We start from the raw sequence: 16,895 nt of genomic DNA on the forward strand, positions 1-16,895 counted from the left end.
AATCCAAGACAAACACAGCAAGAGCACAAGAATAGCCAGCGAGTGACAAAATTTCCCCTCCGTGGATCAAGAAACAGTAGGAAAGGGAATGACAACCCAAATGCAGGGACTAAATGGAGCTAACCTTCTAAAATGGGAAAGGTGTGTGGAGCAAGTGATAGAGTCTTACAGGGGATTTGGAGAGCTCTCAAACTAAGAAGCACTGACAGAAAGAAAAATGGGCAGTCGTAGCACAGAGGAAATAGAAGCAAGGTCATTATTAGAAGTTGAATTGTGCTCCCCTCCAAAAAATTCTTTTTTGGAAATCCTAACTCTGCCTATCTTAGAATGTGACCTAATTGGGAGACAGGTCCAAAGGTATTAAAGTTAAAAGGAGGTCATTGAGGTTCACCTTAACCCAATATAGACCATGCCTCTTTAAAAAAAGAAAAATCTGCATAGAGAGAAGATACCATATGAGGACACACAAGTCCAGGAGAAAGACCTGGGGCAGACCTTCCCCTCATAATGCTCAGGAAGAACCCACCCTGCCAACAGGGCTTATCTCCAACTTGATTTCAAATTTCCAACCTCCAGAACTGTGAGAAAATAAACTTCTATTGTATAAACTACCCAGGTGTCAAATTTTGTGATTACAGCCCTAGCAGGCTCATACAGTAATCAATTTGAAAAGTCCTCATTTACCAGAGGATTTAAAAATGGAAGGGTCGGAGTTGGTAGATGAGGGGGATAAATAAGGTGTCCCGGGATCACATTTGCATGAAGTGGATTATTCTTGCAGAGATCTGTCCACCAGAAACTGTACAAAAGTGAGGCCTAGAATGTTAACATTGGCTAATAACAATAAGTAACAACAATAAGTTTTAATACATGTATCACATATTTACCTAAAATCCTTGATTCTTACAAAAGAAAGTTGAATTATCTTATTGAGGAGAATAGGTGTCTCAGAGAAGTTTGGCTACTGGCCCAAGGTCAGACATAGCTAGTAAGAAGTGGAGGAAAAGAATCAGATGACATCACCTTCTCTTTCCTCTCCCCTCCCACCTCCAGCTCCTAAAAGTATGGTGAATCCTGGGAAAACGTGGTGTCAGCAAAGTAACCAGAAAAATCTCTCTCAAACATAAGATTAATGTAAATTAGAAAGGATAAAGAATAGGATCTTCCTTAGGCCCACAGACTAGAAAGTCTATGTATAAGGGTTAAAGTTTTCTTCTTCCTTTACCCCTCCTCATCCTCCTCTCTCTATCTTACCTCCACCCCCACCATCTGTATCTGACTATCTTTTACCAGAAATAATTTATATGTTGCTAGATTGTTCTGGATAGCAAACTGAACCATATGACATAGTTTCTTCCATCTATATGTGAAGATTTGCAAGAGGAAATGTGACCCGTGGAATAGAGAAGGAGAAGAATGAGGCTGAAGCATGCTGGTCCCAGCTTACTAACCATCAGACCTTGGGCAAGTCAGTTAACTACACTGATCTTCAGTTTCTAAGTCTACCCAGAATGGCTACTTCCTGGGTCTATCATTTTTTTTTTAAAGAGAGAGAGAGAGAGGTAGAGAGAGAGAGAGAGAGAGAGAGAGAGAGAGAGAGAGAGAGAATTTTAATATTTATTTTTTAGTTATTGGCGGGCACAACATCTTTGTTTGTATGCAGTGCTGAGGATCGAACCCGGGCCGCACGCATGCCAGGCGAGCGCGCTACCGCTTGAGCCACATCCCCAGCCCGGGTCTATCAATTTATATTTTAAAATATGAATGAGGTAGCTTTGGTTTCAGCTCCAAAGGGTAAAGAACTTAGAAATCAGCATTCCCATCCTTGCAATAAGAAATCAAACTGAATAAATTGTGAATTCGAAGGCACTTCTTGGAGATCACCAACTGTCCGAATGGGAATAAACAGAAGAAAGAAGTCACCGGGATCTGCTTACCCACAGAAGCTGGCAGAGCCTAACAGAGCCGGTAGAGACACTGGATGACCATCTGCATGAATGGCTGAAAGTTGGGAACTGACTTAAGAGTGACAAATTCCTGGAGGTTGTCATCTGTGGGTGGGGAGCACAATTTTCTGGTTTTATCTTCAGAAATTTCACCAGGTACTCACAACAAAGAGATTTTTTTAAAAAATTCTCTCATGGCTCTAGCAGTGTGATGAGCATGAGATATACCAAAAGCCTTCTCCATAACAGAAGCCACCCAGAGGAAAGACTATCCCAGAGCCTTATCGCCCTGGAGGAAGGGGTATTTCTCCATCTGCATCCCCTCTAGTCTTCTCTCACCTAAAAGGAAAAAAAGAGAGGAAAAAAAGCTAAAAACCAAAAACAAACAACAACAAAACATACACACACACACACACACACACAGGCACGCGCGCGCCAGGTGTGGTGGCACATACCTGTCATCCCAGGGGCTTGGGAGGCTGAAGGAGAAGGATGACAAGTTCAAAGCCACCCTAAGCAACTCAGTGAGACCCTGTCTCTAAATAAAAAATTAAAATTAAAAGGGCTGAGTTGTGTCTCTGTGGTTAAGTGACCCCTAGGTTCAATCCCCAATACAAAAAAAAAAAAGAAAAAGAAAGAAAGAAAAGGAAGGAGGAGGAGGAGGAGGAGGAGGAGGAGGAGGAAAAAAGAAAGAAAGAAACAAACAAACCCCACAAAACTTTAAAAGCCTCAGCCCAGGGACACAATGCCATTGAAAACTGAGATCTAATCATGGGATTATAGAATACTTCCACACCCCTATGCCTTACTCCCACATCAAGACTCTGGTCAATGACATCATATTATGGCTGAAAGAGCTATGTGAGGAGGAGTTCTTAGGGAAACCCAAAGATTACAGAGCCAACCAAAAACAGGGGAAGCATTGGAGGAATTTGAAGACTTTATTGCCTATAACTACAAGCTGACTCTGAACCAGATAAACACAAAACCTCACATGAAAGGCCTATTTACTTCAGGTCCTATTACTGAGTTTGTAATTCTCTTTCTTTTTTTCCTTTGGTACTGGAAATTGAATTCAGGGGCACTTTACTATGGAGCTGCATCCCCAGTCCCTTTTTATTTTATTATTATTATTTTTTTGAGTCAAGATCTCACTAAGTTGCTTAGAACTTTACTGAGTTGCTGAGGCTGGCCTCGAACTTGCAATCCTCCTACTTCAATCTCCTGTCACTGGGATTACAAGTGTAGTATGTCATTTTCTGCCTTTCACCTAAAGGAAAACAATTATAAGGCATGCTAAAACAAGAAAAAACACATTTTGAAGATGTGAAGAAATCATTAAAACACAAAATCCCAGAATTAACACACAGCAAATTTAAAATAATTATGATTCATATGTTAAGGCTTTTAATGGAAAAATTCAAAGCATTCAATATATAACTTTGCTATACTCATATATGAATACATGACCAGTATAACTCCACATCATGTTCAACCACAAGAATGGGATCAAAATTGTAATGGGTTGCACAATTCAAAATACACCCTACTGTCATGTATATCTAAAAAAAAAAAAGAATAGATGAGTCATATAAGCAGAAGGGTGCAACTCTAAGAAAGAATAAAAAGTAAATGTAGGGGTTGGGGTTGTGGCTCAGTGGTAGAACCCTTGCCTAGCATGTGTGAGGCACTGGGTTGGATCCTCAGCACCACATAAAAATAAACAAAGGTATTGTGTCCACCTACAACTAAAAAAATAATAATTAAAAAAATAAATAAAGTATATGGTAGAAACCAAGAACAATATAACAGAAATGAAGAATATTTTTGATGATCTAATCAGTAATTTTTTTCTATTAACATGGATAAAAACAGAATTCATGAACCTGAAGACAGGTTGAGAGAAATGTATCAAACCAAAATACAAAAATGAAAAAAAAAATTAAAAAAGAAGAAGAGACTGTTCAGATGATTTCAATAGGTGTAATATGCATGCAATTGGAATATTAGAAGAAAAAGGAAGAATTAACAGAGCAAAAGAAATATTTGAAGTAATAATGGCTAAAGATTTTTTTTAATTAATGACCCACACCAAACTACACATCCAAGAACCTCAGAGAACACCAACCAGGATAAATTTTTTAAATATCTACACTTAGGCATATTATATTGAAACTTCAGAAACCCAAAGGCAAAATGAATATATTAAAATCATCCATATCCACATTAAGAAAGAAAGAGCCCAGGAGAAAGGACCAAGAAGGTAGAACAAAATGTTTCCCTTTTTTTATTCTTTATTAAATCTATAACTGATAAAAAACAATAATAGTAAATGTATTGGTGACTATAGTCCATGGAAAAGTGGACTAACAGCTAAACTATAAAGAATAAGATCACAAATTATTATTATAACACTGTTATACTATGGCAGGTGGTATAGGGCTATTTTGATGGTGGAGGTAGATTAGTAGGTCTCCATTCAACTGTATCAACAAACATTTTAAATGTGAAGGCTTTAAACACATTAAAAGACAAGCATTGTCAGAGTGGATAAAAACACAAGAAACACCCTTTTAAATACAAAACTCACGTGACTAACAAGCAAATGGATACAAAAAAACATGCAACAAGCCCACATGAATTAAAAGAAAGCTGGCATAACCATGCTACTTTTGGATAAAGACTTCAGAACTAAGATGGTTATCAGGAATACAGGGGTATTATATAGAGATAAAGGAAGTATTATGATTTAGATACTAGGTGTCCCCCAAAAGCTCATGTGTGAGTCAATGCAATAGGGTTTAGAGGTGAACTGATTGGTTATAAGAGCCTTCATTGAATTAGTGTGTTAATGCACTAACAGGGATTAACTGGGTGGCGGACATAGGCAGGTAGGATGTGGCTAGAAATTGGTCATTGGGGGGCATGCCTTTAGGGCATATTTTTTTTTTCTGGGTGAGTAGAGTGTTTCTCTCTCTCTCTCTCTCTCTCTCTCTCTCTCTCTCTCTCTCTCTCTATCTATCTATCTCTCTCCTTCCTGGTGCCAAGTTCTGAGCTGCTTTCTTCCTCCACACCATTTCACCATGATGTCCTGCCTCACCTGGAGCTCAGAGCAATGGAGTTTGCCACGTATGGACTAAGACCTCTGAAACTGTGAGCCCCCAAATGAACTTTTCCTCCTGTAATTGTTCTTGTCAGGTCTTTTGATCACAGTGTCCAAAAAGCAGACCAAACCAGGAAGCAATTAGTAAAGATTTAATAATCCTAAATGTATATGCATCCCAAAACAGAGCATCCAAAATATATAAGAGCAAAACCAGTAGAACTAAAAAAGGAAGAATGCTAATCCACAATTATGACTGGAGATCTTCATATCCTTCTGCAATAAATGAGAGTTCTAGTAGATAGATTATCAGTAAGGGTACAGATGACTTGAATAGCGCTATCAAATTGATCTAACTGATATTTATAGGGTATTTCATACAACAGAATAATACACACTTTTCTCAAAGATATAAAACACACAACTCATTTTGAAAGAACAGATATACAAAATATGTTCTCAGATGACAATGAAATTAAACCAGAAATACCTAATGAGTGTTAAACAACTAATCAATCAATAATACAAAGAACTGGAAAATTCCCAAATATTTGGAAATTAAACACAAACTTCGCAATGACTCATGGATCAAAAACTAAGTCTTAAATAAATAAATTTTAGATATTTTGAACTAAATGAAAATACAACTAATTAAAATTTCTGGGATGAAATAAAAGCATTATTTCAAGAGAAATGTACAGCATTAAACACATATTTTAAAAGTAAAATATATATGTAATATAATATTTTATATTATATTTATATATAATATTTATATATTATATATATATATATATATAATATATAAATAAGAACCTAAATATTCACTTTAGGAACTAGGAAAACACCTAGTACAAGCACATGATATAACATCTGGCTTGACATCTAACAAATAATCACAAATGCTAAGGGAATGTTAATTATTGCTGTTTTGCAAATGGAGTTATATAGCTGCAGTTATGAAACTTAAACTTTTCAAAATATTGGTGCTTTTTATTGTCATACTTTTTCCCTTTCTTCAGATTCAGTGAACCCCAAAACTGACTGCACAGAGAAGTCACATGAGGAGCCTTAATGAAACACCAGACCTCTTTTTGAGTTTGAGTCAGTCAGAGGTAGGGATTCATGTGACTGTAATTTCACTCTCTTAAGGGATTCTAATAAACTCAAGTTTTGAACAATTGCTATAGATTCTATCCTCTTATGGAGGTATGTTTTTTATATGGAATTCTTTCTTTCTTTGTTTCTTTGTTACATAGTAGAATGCATTTTGACATTTGTATACATACTGTATACAAAGGGAGCACAACTCCTCATTCTTCTGTCTGTACATGGTGTAATAATAATTTCTGTTTCATTCTACCATCCTTTCCATCCCCACAGCTCCAACCCTCCCCTCAATCCCCTCTACACAAACCAAAGTTCCCTCATTGTTGCCTATCACCCTGTCCCACTATGGATCAGCAACCACTTATCAGAGAAAACATTTGGCTTTTGGATTTTGGAGACTGGCATATTTTATTTAGCATGATATACTCTAATTCCATCTATTTACCTAAAAATGCCATAATTCCATTCTTCTTTAAGGCAGAGTAATATTCCATTGTGTACATATACCACAATTTATTTATCCATTCATCTATTGAAGGGCACCTAGGTTAGTTCCATAGTTTTGCAATTGTGAATTGAGCTGCTATAAACATTGATGTGGCTGTGTCACTGTAGTATGCTGTTTTTAAAAATCCTTTGGGTATAAACCAAAGAGTAGGATAGTTAGAGCACTCATCTCCAGGATATATAAAGAACTAAAAAAAACTTAACATAAAAAAACAACAACAACAAATAACCCAATTAATAAATGGGCAAAGGAATTGAACTGACACTTCACAAAAGAAGAAATACAAGTGATCAACAAATAAAAAGGCCTGGGTCCAGGTGTGGTGGCACATACCTGTAATCCTAGCAGCTTTGGAGGCTGAGGGAGGAGAATCATGAGTTCAAAGCCAGCCTCAGCTAAAGTGAGGCATTAAGCAACTCAGTGAAACCTTGTCTCTAAACAAAGTACAAAATAGGTCTGGGGATGTGGCTCAGTGGCCAAGTGCCCCTGAATTCAATCCCCAGTAACCCCCAATAAGTAAGTAAGTAAGTAAGTAAGTAAGTAAGTAAGTAAATAAATAAATAAATAAATAAATAAATAAGACTGGGGATGCACCTCCAGGGTAAAGCAACCCTGGGTTCAATCTCAAACACCAAAAGAACACACAAACAACAATAAAAGATTAGCACAAGGAAAACTCAAGGGTTTTGCAAAAGTTCTGGCAAAAGTTCCAGGGGGTGACTCTTTCTGACATTGACATGGGTCATGTCCTCTCCTGGATCTGATCATGGTGCCTGGGAAAGAGGAAAATTACACTCTGATTTGTCAGGGTTTTGTTCACTTGCCTAGCCCTTACCCTTGGGAATGGGATTAGTCCCTTCCTCTAGATCCCCATGAATAGAAAATCGGAGGAGAGTGAGGTAAGATTATCAAGCTAAGGAGACATAGATGCTGTGTCATCTGGGACAACTGGGCCCTCTGAAAGCAGGAACCTTAGCTCTTTTATACGCAATCATCTTCATTTCTAATCCACAGTCACATGTTGCTTAACAATAGGTTCTGAGAAATGCATCACTAGGTGATTTTTGTCATCGTGTAAACGTCATACAACACGCTTCTACAAATCTAGATGGTATAGTTTCCATTACTCAATGGACCCTTTGATGCAGCTCAGAAACACGATCCACAAGAGATCTGAAGGCTGCTGCCAGAATAACATGCTATTTTACAGTCAATGCCTTTTTTGTTTAATTAAGTACAAGAGAACCCTCTAAAATAATGATAAAGTATAGTAGAGTGAAAACAAACCAGCAACACTTGTGCCTGATCATTACCACGTATTACGATTCTATGAGTGGCAGGGCCATGCATTTGTTTCAACCAGCATCATCACAAATACACAAGCATTGTGTTGCACTATGACATGACAATGGCTATGATATCACTAAGTGATAGGAATTTTCAACTCCATTATAATCGTATGGGACCACCACTGTGTATGTGGTCTGTCATTGACCAGTGTATGACTGCAGTACCAAGCCTGCAGAAGGCAGCTCATGTTTAATAAATGAATCAGTTGAACAAATTAATGCAGTCAAGGTTGTCATTAAAATCACCTGCTTCACCTTGTACCCTAATACCTGATGCTCTCGGTCACAAACAAGATATTCTGCTCTAACACCTGATGTCTCCCGTCTAACTGATGTGGACTATGGAACCATATGGAATGTAGACCTTTGGGACAGATCCCAAGCAGCAATTTCTTTTTCCATAGAGATACAATTCTCAGCTCCTAACATGGTAAATGCATTGTCATCCTTTTAATTAGGTATCCCAGGAGACCCGGCCCAAGATGTTGCAGGAAGACAAAGACAACAGGAGGGGAAAGTAGAAATGTCACCCTCGTTAGTGCAGCCATTCACAGGAGGAAGGGCCCACCCAGGGCCCTCCTGAGTGTCAGAGGGCAGGTTCCTGCCAAGAGCCTGAACTGAGCGTCAGAGAGAACAGCTGTAAGGCCTAGGCATGGGGGCTTGGGATGTGCTGAACTGAGAAATAAGGCAGAGGGAGGAAGGGTATCTCCAGGCCAGGCTCAACTCTGCCTCCCTTCACAGTCCCCCGGGGAGACCCTAAGGACTTTTTTCCAAGGTGATCCTGAAGTATGTATGTTGTGGTTATTGCTTATTTATTTTCCATTTATATTAATGGACCCTTATTATGCGAACTTCTAACCATTACAGACAGGGACCCTCTGACCAAGCTAAAGGGCAAATGAAGGTGCTGTCTGAAGTGTAGTTCTCTGCTGTCCTTCAAAGTCCCACCAGCTCTCTCCCCTCCTCCTACACACACACACACACACACACACACACACACACACACACAAAGGAGGATGTTGTGATCTCTGAAGGCTCTGCTAGAATTAATGCAAATTTCAAAAGACATAAAAGTCCCTGATCTCCTGGGCATTGGAGTTCCCAGGATACAATTCTGACTATGTGAAGCATTGGGAGAGCAAGGCTTGGTGGAATGGCAGAAACCAAAGCAGGACATCTGTCCCACATCTGTCCCATATCCATCCCACAGCCGGGAGCCTGTGGCCAAGACCCCAATGCTGGGGTGCACTGGAACCTCAGCCATGTCAGGAGCCTTGTCTCTCTGCCAAGGAGCATCCACATTCTTGATTCAAATTGGGTCATGGGATTGACCCGACCCTGAGGATGCTTCCAGAAGACTGTACCTAACAAGGAGGAAACAATACCCCCAAAGGAAGCTGAAGGACCCTTTAGGATGGAAACAAATGACAAACATCCAAAAGCATCAATGACAGAGGAAAGACAAATACTGCCACCATGGATTCCTCCACAAGTCTAGGCTCACAGCAGACCAGGCCCACAGGAGCATCCATAGACAAAGAAAAGGTCACCATGATTGACTCAGCCCTCAAACAATAGTTCTAACTCCAGCTGGTTCTTCACCATCTCTTGGAATTTTCCATGAAGACCAAGGGCTTCTTGGTAATTAACCCCAGAACCATGACCACCACCAAGTAATTGAAGTGGAAATCAACTGTATATCTAATGAGCTGAACCAAACACACCGCACAGGTAATACCATAGTGAGAGGTACTCCACCAAATTGCATTTGTGAATGATACATTAAAACAGTGGTCTCTGTTGACAAGGGACAGCCCTTCTGGAGCTAGCAGAGGGGTACTGGGCATAAAGTCAGAGGTGACAATCTGAGTACTCAGTGGGGGTCTTCTGCTTCTTGGCACCAAGGTTGGGGAGCAGTTCTACCTTGTCATCCCTGCAGCGACTCCATGTTCTCCACCATGCTCACTGATCCCCAGCCCTCCACCAACACACCACCAACACACCTTCCAAAATGCTTTGCAGCCTCTCTGTCTGAACACAGCCTCCGTTCTGAGACGGAGCCAAGGACTACATCTCCGGTTGATGAGAACGGGCTCTTCCCACCTCCCTCTCTCCACCCCTTGCTCTCCAAAGCTGCCCATGGCTCCTGCAGGTTAAGCAGAAAGGAGATTAGAAATTATCTAAATCACAACAATTCCCTGGCAGCTTTTGTATGATTGCAGGCTATGGTGAACTAAACTGTCCAGCTGGGTAATTGAAGGAAACATATTTATTGAAATTCACATGCTTACGGTTATCCTTAGCCCCTGGATATTAGCAAGGCTGACCTGAAAGAGAATAAAAAGCCCCTTTCAGCATTTCAAGTAATCATTCCATACAGGCCCTTTGGGGTTTAACTCTCTGGTGGCAAAAGAAAGCTTTGATTTTCCACACTCCTAGTGCCTCTCAGCTGCTGCCAGCTGCCAGTTGGGCTGCCAAGACTCAGGCAGAATAAAAATAAATAAATAAAAAATGGGACCCACCCATGCTGACATCTCCCCCTCATAAAAGGCTTTGCCCCAAAGGTGTCAGTAACAAGGCCTTGCTTTTCAGATCTCATTTTATGTTCAGAAAGAGGAGAGCTTTGATCAGCTGGTGAGTCTAGTCCGAATGACAGCTGCCGTTAGGAGCAGATTGGTTTCTAGACAGAGCACCTAACAGAAGAACTGACCTGGGCAAGGTCACCCTGGGCCCTCCACAGCTCCACTGAGATAAGCTGGAGAAAAATATCAGGTTAAGGCAAAGTATGGTATGCATTACGTACAGATATGTTGCCGCAGTCTGCCTGGGCACAAATCACGAGCCACTCACAGCTTTGTAGATTCAAACAGCAATTCTTTATTCCTGATCTCACACCGGCCGTCTACAAACACGTTCTGGGGAAATCCACGTTCTCTCTCAAGTCCACACACTCCACTGGGCTTCTGTCTCCCAAAAATACTGTCTGACCCTAAGAACTCAAGAGGAACTCAGGCAGCAGGATATGCCCTATTCTCGGCAGGAATAATCTTCCTAAACCATGAAAGCCCTAAACTCGGATTATCCTAAACTGGGAACACCCTAAACACGGATCTGCCCTGGTCCTTGAGCAAGGTCACTTTCCAGGAGTGCTTCCACTAAGCAGCTGGCAAGGAAATTGTCATACCTACTTGGCTAATGGCTCCCAGCAATATGTGTGTTTTATTTTAATATAAATGGAGGCCAACACTGATGTTGCTCCCCATCCAGCTATAGAATCATCGGTGCTTAGAATTCAAAGTCATAGCCAAGGTCATCAGCACCTATCTTTTGTCAAATATGGGAATTCTTTTCCTAAGCTCCTACAAATCCAAATCATGTTTTTTTTTTTTTTTCATTAGGTTTCAAAACACAGGCCCTCCTTAATCAGTGGGGGCTTACTGTAGCTGGAGTTTGCAAGGTCACATGTGGGTTCATCAAGAAAGAATGTCATATGATGCTTGGTAAATGCTCTGGTGGGAGCAATAGTAGCATTTTTGCAAGGTATTTGCTCTCTCTGAGTTCAGCTGTCAGCAGTGTCACTGGTAAAATAGGCCTGGCCCCTGTGGCCTCTGGGATAACAAATGACAAGCAGAAACCAGGTTGAATGGAGAGTCATTAAGGTTTTGTGGGTCCCTTGGCCAGCCACTGTAAGTAATGGGACACCTCAAAACCAACCGCCAGAAATGAATTTTTCACAAAGGATTGTATTGGATCTGTACCCCAAATTTGAAGATATTTACCTTAAAAACCCTATCCAGAAAATTTCATTTATTGTGGGTCTTTTAAGCAGCTCCAGGTATCTTAAAGCATCTAATTGTAAGCACTAGCAATATTTAATTCTTGATGCCTGAACTATTTCTTGGATCCAAGTGTGATCCCCAATAACAAATAATGAAAGAAGACAAATGACTTCAGTCCCACTTACTGGGGGATTGTGAAGTTAAGCATTGTCATATCAGAAGAAATGCAGGCTGCAATCAGGAAAAAGCCCATCTGCACATACAAAGTGCAGGATAGAGCTGGGCACAGTGGCACATGCCTGAAATCCCAACAGTTTGGGGGGCTGAGGCAAGAGAATTGCAGGTTTGAGGCCAGTCTCAGCAACTTAGTGAGGCCCTAAGCAACTCAAAGCCAGACCCTGTCTCAAATAAAAAATTAAAAAGGGCTGGAGATATGGTTCAGTGCTTAAGTTCTCCTGGGTTCAAACCAGGAGAAAAAAAAAGAAAAAGGTGTGTGTGTGTGGGGAGAGAGAGAGAGAGAGAGAGAGAGAGAGAGAGAGAGAGAGAGAAGCAAGAGCGAGCTCATCTTTAGCAGAAACAGACTCTGACATACCGAAAAAAGATAGATGAATCTCTAGCCAAAGGAAGCTGGACTTCAGACCCTGACCCTTTCATAGGTGGATCAACCCAGCTCAGCCTCAGGAGTCCCTAGCCCATGGCTGCAGAGTTAAGAGCTCTCGTGGATTACTAATTGAAAAAATACCTACACTTTATTTGTCAGCACCCTGTGTTGGGAGTAAAGTTTGTGCTTACATTGCCTAACACAAAATGATCTGTGAAGTACAATAAATTGCATAAATCCTATTTAAGGGAATTAGAGGAACAAACTGATTTTAAGGACTTCAGCACATTCACCGTTGGAATAAAGATGGATACCAACAATTACCAATCGGTTTCAGAGAGTTTCCAAAGTGGTCCTTCAGGGCCTCTCTGCAGGAAAACTTTGTCAGCAATTAGTGAAGTTGTGTGAATGTAAAATTTCATATAAGATGGAAAGGGCTTTAAAAAAAAAATCTTAAATAAGCCTATCTGCCCCCAAAAGGGGTTTATTCTGCTTTAAGTGAATCCAACCTATTTTTTAAAATCAGATTTGTTAAATGACTTATAGAATATTAAAAAATTACTGTAATATTCTTATGAAATGTATGTTCTCTTACTGAATCTAAAATTTGACTCTTTCCAAAAAACAGGCTTAAGGACAACTTCTTAGGAAGATGTCAGTTATATAAAGTGACCCATATCTATGGGGCAGATTTATGTCAGCAAGTCTGGGACATTTTCTTTGCCCTCTAATGAAACCAGCCTGGTGTGGAGACAGAGACTATGGCTTTGCTTGGGCTGTGGTTTTTCCCCTCGTTTGCATGGGAATAATAATAGCTCATCCTGCTGGCTGCTAATTGGAGTGTGTCTGCTTCTGTAAGAGTATTCACCCATTTATATACCAACAAAATCATACTGAGCCCCTACTATGTCCCGAATATGTCTGTGTGTGTTCACACACACATGAATACATACATGAGACACAGAGAGTATCCAGGAAGGAAATTCTGGTCTTTAGAGATTAATGGTGGAAATTTGTTGATGTCTTCGATTATTATCCATTTCTACTTCTTCACACACCTCAATTTCCATTCAGAGAGTCCCCTTGAGCTTCGTGATATGGGTCCATAATCAGGATGCCCACTCTCTCCTGGTCAGGTATTGGGTGAGGCCAGCTGGGTGCTCTCTTCCTGCCTCAAAGTATTGACAATCCCAGGGCATCCTTGGACCACTGTTTTGACCAGGGTGTCCTTACCATGTCATGGTAACTGGATTTCTGCTTCCAAACTGATGGTGTAGCAAAGCCAGCTCTCCAGTTTGACCTCCTTCTGGGATTCTTTAATGATCTCAAAATACATTCATTCACTTTTGCTAGAGTTAGCCAGAACCATCTTCTGTTGCTTATAACCAAATTAGCACACAGTACTTGAACTTGAGCCCTATCCTAGCCTTCAAAACTTTATCTAGCCAAGAAACTAAACCTTGTTCCCTCCAATCTCCACATTTACGAGTTGTTCACAAGTCGCTTGATTTGGGCCTCTTTTCTGATAATCCTAAAAGAAACAGTGTCCTCTTCTTTGAAGTTGATTCTTCCATCCAGTAGAGTACCAACTCATTTAAGTTGGCCTGGGACTTTCCCCATTTTAGCATGGAAAATTCCACATCCTGGGAACTTACTTAGTCTCAGTAAGCCCAGACCATGTGATGGTTTAGATATGAGGTGTCCCCCCAAGAGCTCAGGTGTGAGGCAGTGCAAGAAGGTTCAGAGGTAAAAGGATTAGATAAGGAGAGTTGTAACACAATTAGTGGATTAATCCACTGGGCAGTTAGTGGATCAATCATGGATAGGGATTAGCTGAGTGGTAACTTGGTGGCTGGAGGTGATAGGTCACTGGAGGCATGGCTTTGGGGTTGATATTTTGTCCCTGGTGAGCTGAGCTCTTGCTCTCTGCTTCCCGAATGCCATGTCCTGTCCTGGTATCCCATACCATACACTTTGCCCCACTGTTCTGCCTTACCCGGGACCAGAGCAATGGACTTGGCCAACCGTGAACTGAACCTCTGAAACCATGAGCTCCCAATAAACTCTGCTCCCCCTAATTGTTCTTGTCAGGTGTTTTGGCCACAGCAATGAAAACACTGACTGAAACAGACCATAAGTACTGTGGTTTAGATGAGATTTGTCATTCCAGGACTCATGGGCTACAGGCTTGGTCCCCAGTGTGGCTGTATATTAAGCAGTGGTAGAACCTTTGAAAGTAGGGTCTACTGAGAGCTGATTAGATCTTTGGGGATATCATCCTGGAAGGGTTTAATGCTGGTCTCTCAGAGTGAGTTAATTTGCTCAAGAGTAAGTTATTTTAAAAGAGCCAGCCTGACCCCTGAATCTTCCTTTTGTTCCATATCTGACCATGTGATCTCTTCTGCACAAACTCCCACTAATTTGATACCATCTGCCATAAGGCCTTTTCCAGAGGTCAAGTAGATAGGGCTGCCTGATCCTGGTCTTTCAGCTTCCAAAATGGTGAGCTAAATAAACCTCTTCTCTTTATAAAGTATCCAGGCTCTTATACTTTATTATAGCAATGGAAAACAGATGAATAGAATTGATTGCCCTCACTCAGAACTCTCTCTTTTTTTTTTTTTTTTGTACCAGGGGTTAAACTCAGGGGCACTTAAATACTGAGCCATATCTCCAGCCCTATTTTGTATTTTATTTAGATACAGGTCTCACAGAGTTGCTTAGGCCCTCGCTAAGTTGCTGAGGCTGACTTTGAACTCACACTCCTTCTGTCTCAGCCCCCCAAGCTGCTGGGATTATAGGTGTGCACCACCACACCTGGCTCTCCCACAGAACTTATATCTCATCTCTTTCTGCATACTAGTGAAAGTTTTTCCCACCCTGACTAAACATTTAATCTTTTGCTCTAATCTTCTATCTCCCCCTACCCCTACCTCCACAAAACTCAGAAAGCATATGATAGAACTCCACGTCTCCAATCTTAAACCCAAACCTTCTCTCCAAACATCTCCAAGTCTTTCAGGTGCTGATCCTTCAGAACAACATATTCCCAGCCAAATTCATTCTCTGCTCACAAACAGTGGTTTCCTGTGTCAGTGGCCACTGCCATTTTAGAGGGTACATGTAAATGACAATGTGACAATAATACGAAAATGCTCCATCTACCTACCTGGAGAAATACTTGCACATAAAGAAAGCAGGCACAGGATCTTCATGCATCATTATACATATGGCAAAATGGGAAATCACCCAACTGTGTATAAATATGACAATGTTAAACTATAATAGATCCCTATTATACATAATAAACCCTGGTCGATCCCTATTGTAGAATCTCATGAGGCCATGCAAAAGAACAATAATTTCTAACTCATATACAATTTACTATGTTGGGCACTCTTCTAAATTCTTCAGTGTACAGAGAAAGGTCTACAAAGATGCATGTCCAAATAGTGAGTTGGGTTAAGCAGAAAATGACAAACATTTCCATATTTTATTTAGAATGGTATTTATGTGTTATTGGAGTGATAAAAATTAATTTTTAAGGACTTGGTTCTCCTCCTCCATTCCCTATATCTGCTAATATTGTCATGCTTCTTTAATCACTCAGACTCAAATCCATTCATCTCTGATACTTCCCTTCCCTTTATTCCTTCTCTGTAATCAATGAGTTTTCAAGCACTATCAAATCCATCTTGAGATTGATGTTTGGATCAATGCGCTGTAAATTGCTGTTAATAGGCAAATGTTACCTAAAAGAAGTAGCAGATTAAATCTGTATCATGCAAATCAATAATAAAAAATTTGGTTTGCATTAGTTTGACCCCTTTGTCCCCTACAGGCTCAGGAAAGGCATGAAGAGAAACCACTACATGAGAGATGAAACAGAGGCCGCCCCTGGGAATTTGATATGCATTGGGGCTGGGGCTGCAGAAGAAGGAAGGATGAGAAAGGATTAAACACGACTTTTGCTAAGCACCTGGAGAGAGGGAGAAGATTCTTGTAGAACTGATCCTACAGGAAACTATCAAGCGGGGAGCAGGTTAAATCTCTGAACAAAGTAAATAGCATTTGCCTACAAAGGTCTCAGAGGGTGTAACTGGAAGTGAAGAGACTTGGCACAAAGCAGATCTTAATAAATATAGGTTGAACACAGATAAGAAAACGGAGTCATAAGACATATAGGTACTGGCCTCTGCTCACAGAGCAAGAGAGGACAGAACTGGGAATCTGCCCTTGGTCTCCACCCTGATCTAAGTTTCTCCTGCACACCACACTGATGTTCTCTGCCATTTTCTTAGAAGCCTGTCTTCTACACACAAATCCTTCGCAGGCATGAATCACACCCACACGATTTTTAATTTTTTTTTTCTTATACCACTGTCTCAAGATTCATTTGTAAAGCCTGAGTATTCTCCACCCCTCTCAGTAGCCAAATGCCAAGGCCGCAGCAGCTCCACCCATCTCTTTGCAGAGGGGAAGGGTGGCCTGCCTCTGTT

Source organism: Callospermophilus lateralis, chromosome 7 (genome assembly GCF_048772815.1).
Source record: "Callospermophilus lateralis isolate mCalLat2 chromosome 7, mCalLat2.hap1, whole genome shotgun sequence".
Lineage (NCBI taxonomy): Eukaryota > Metazoa > Chordata > Mammalia > Rodentia > Sciuridae > Callospermophilus > Callospermophilus lateralis.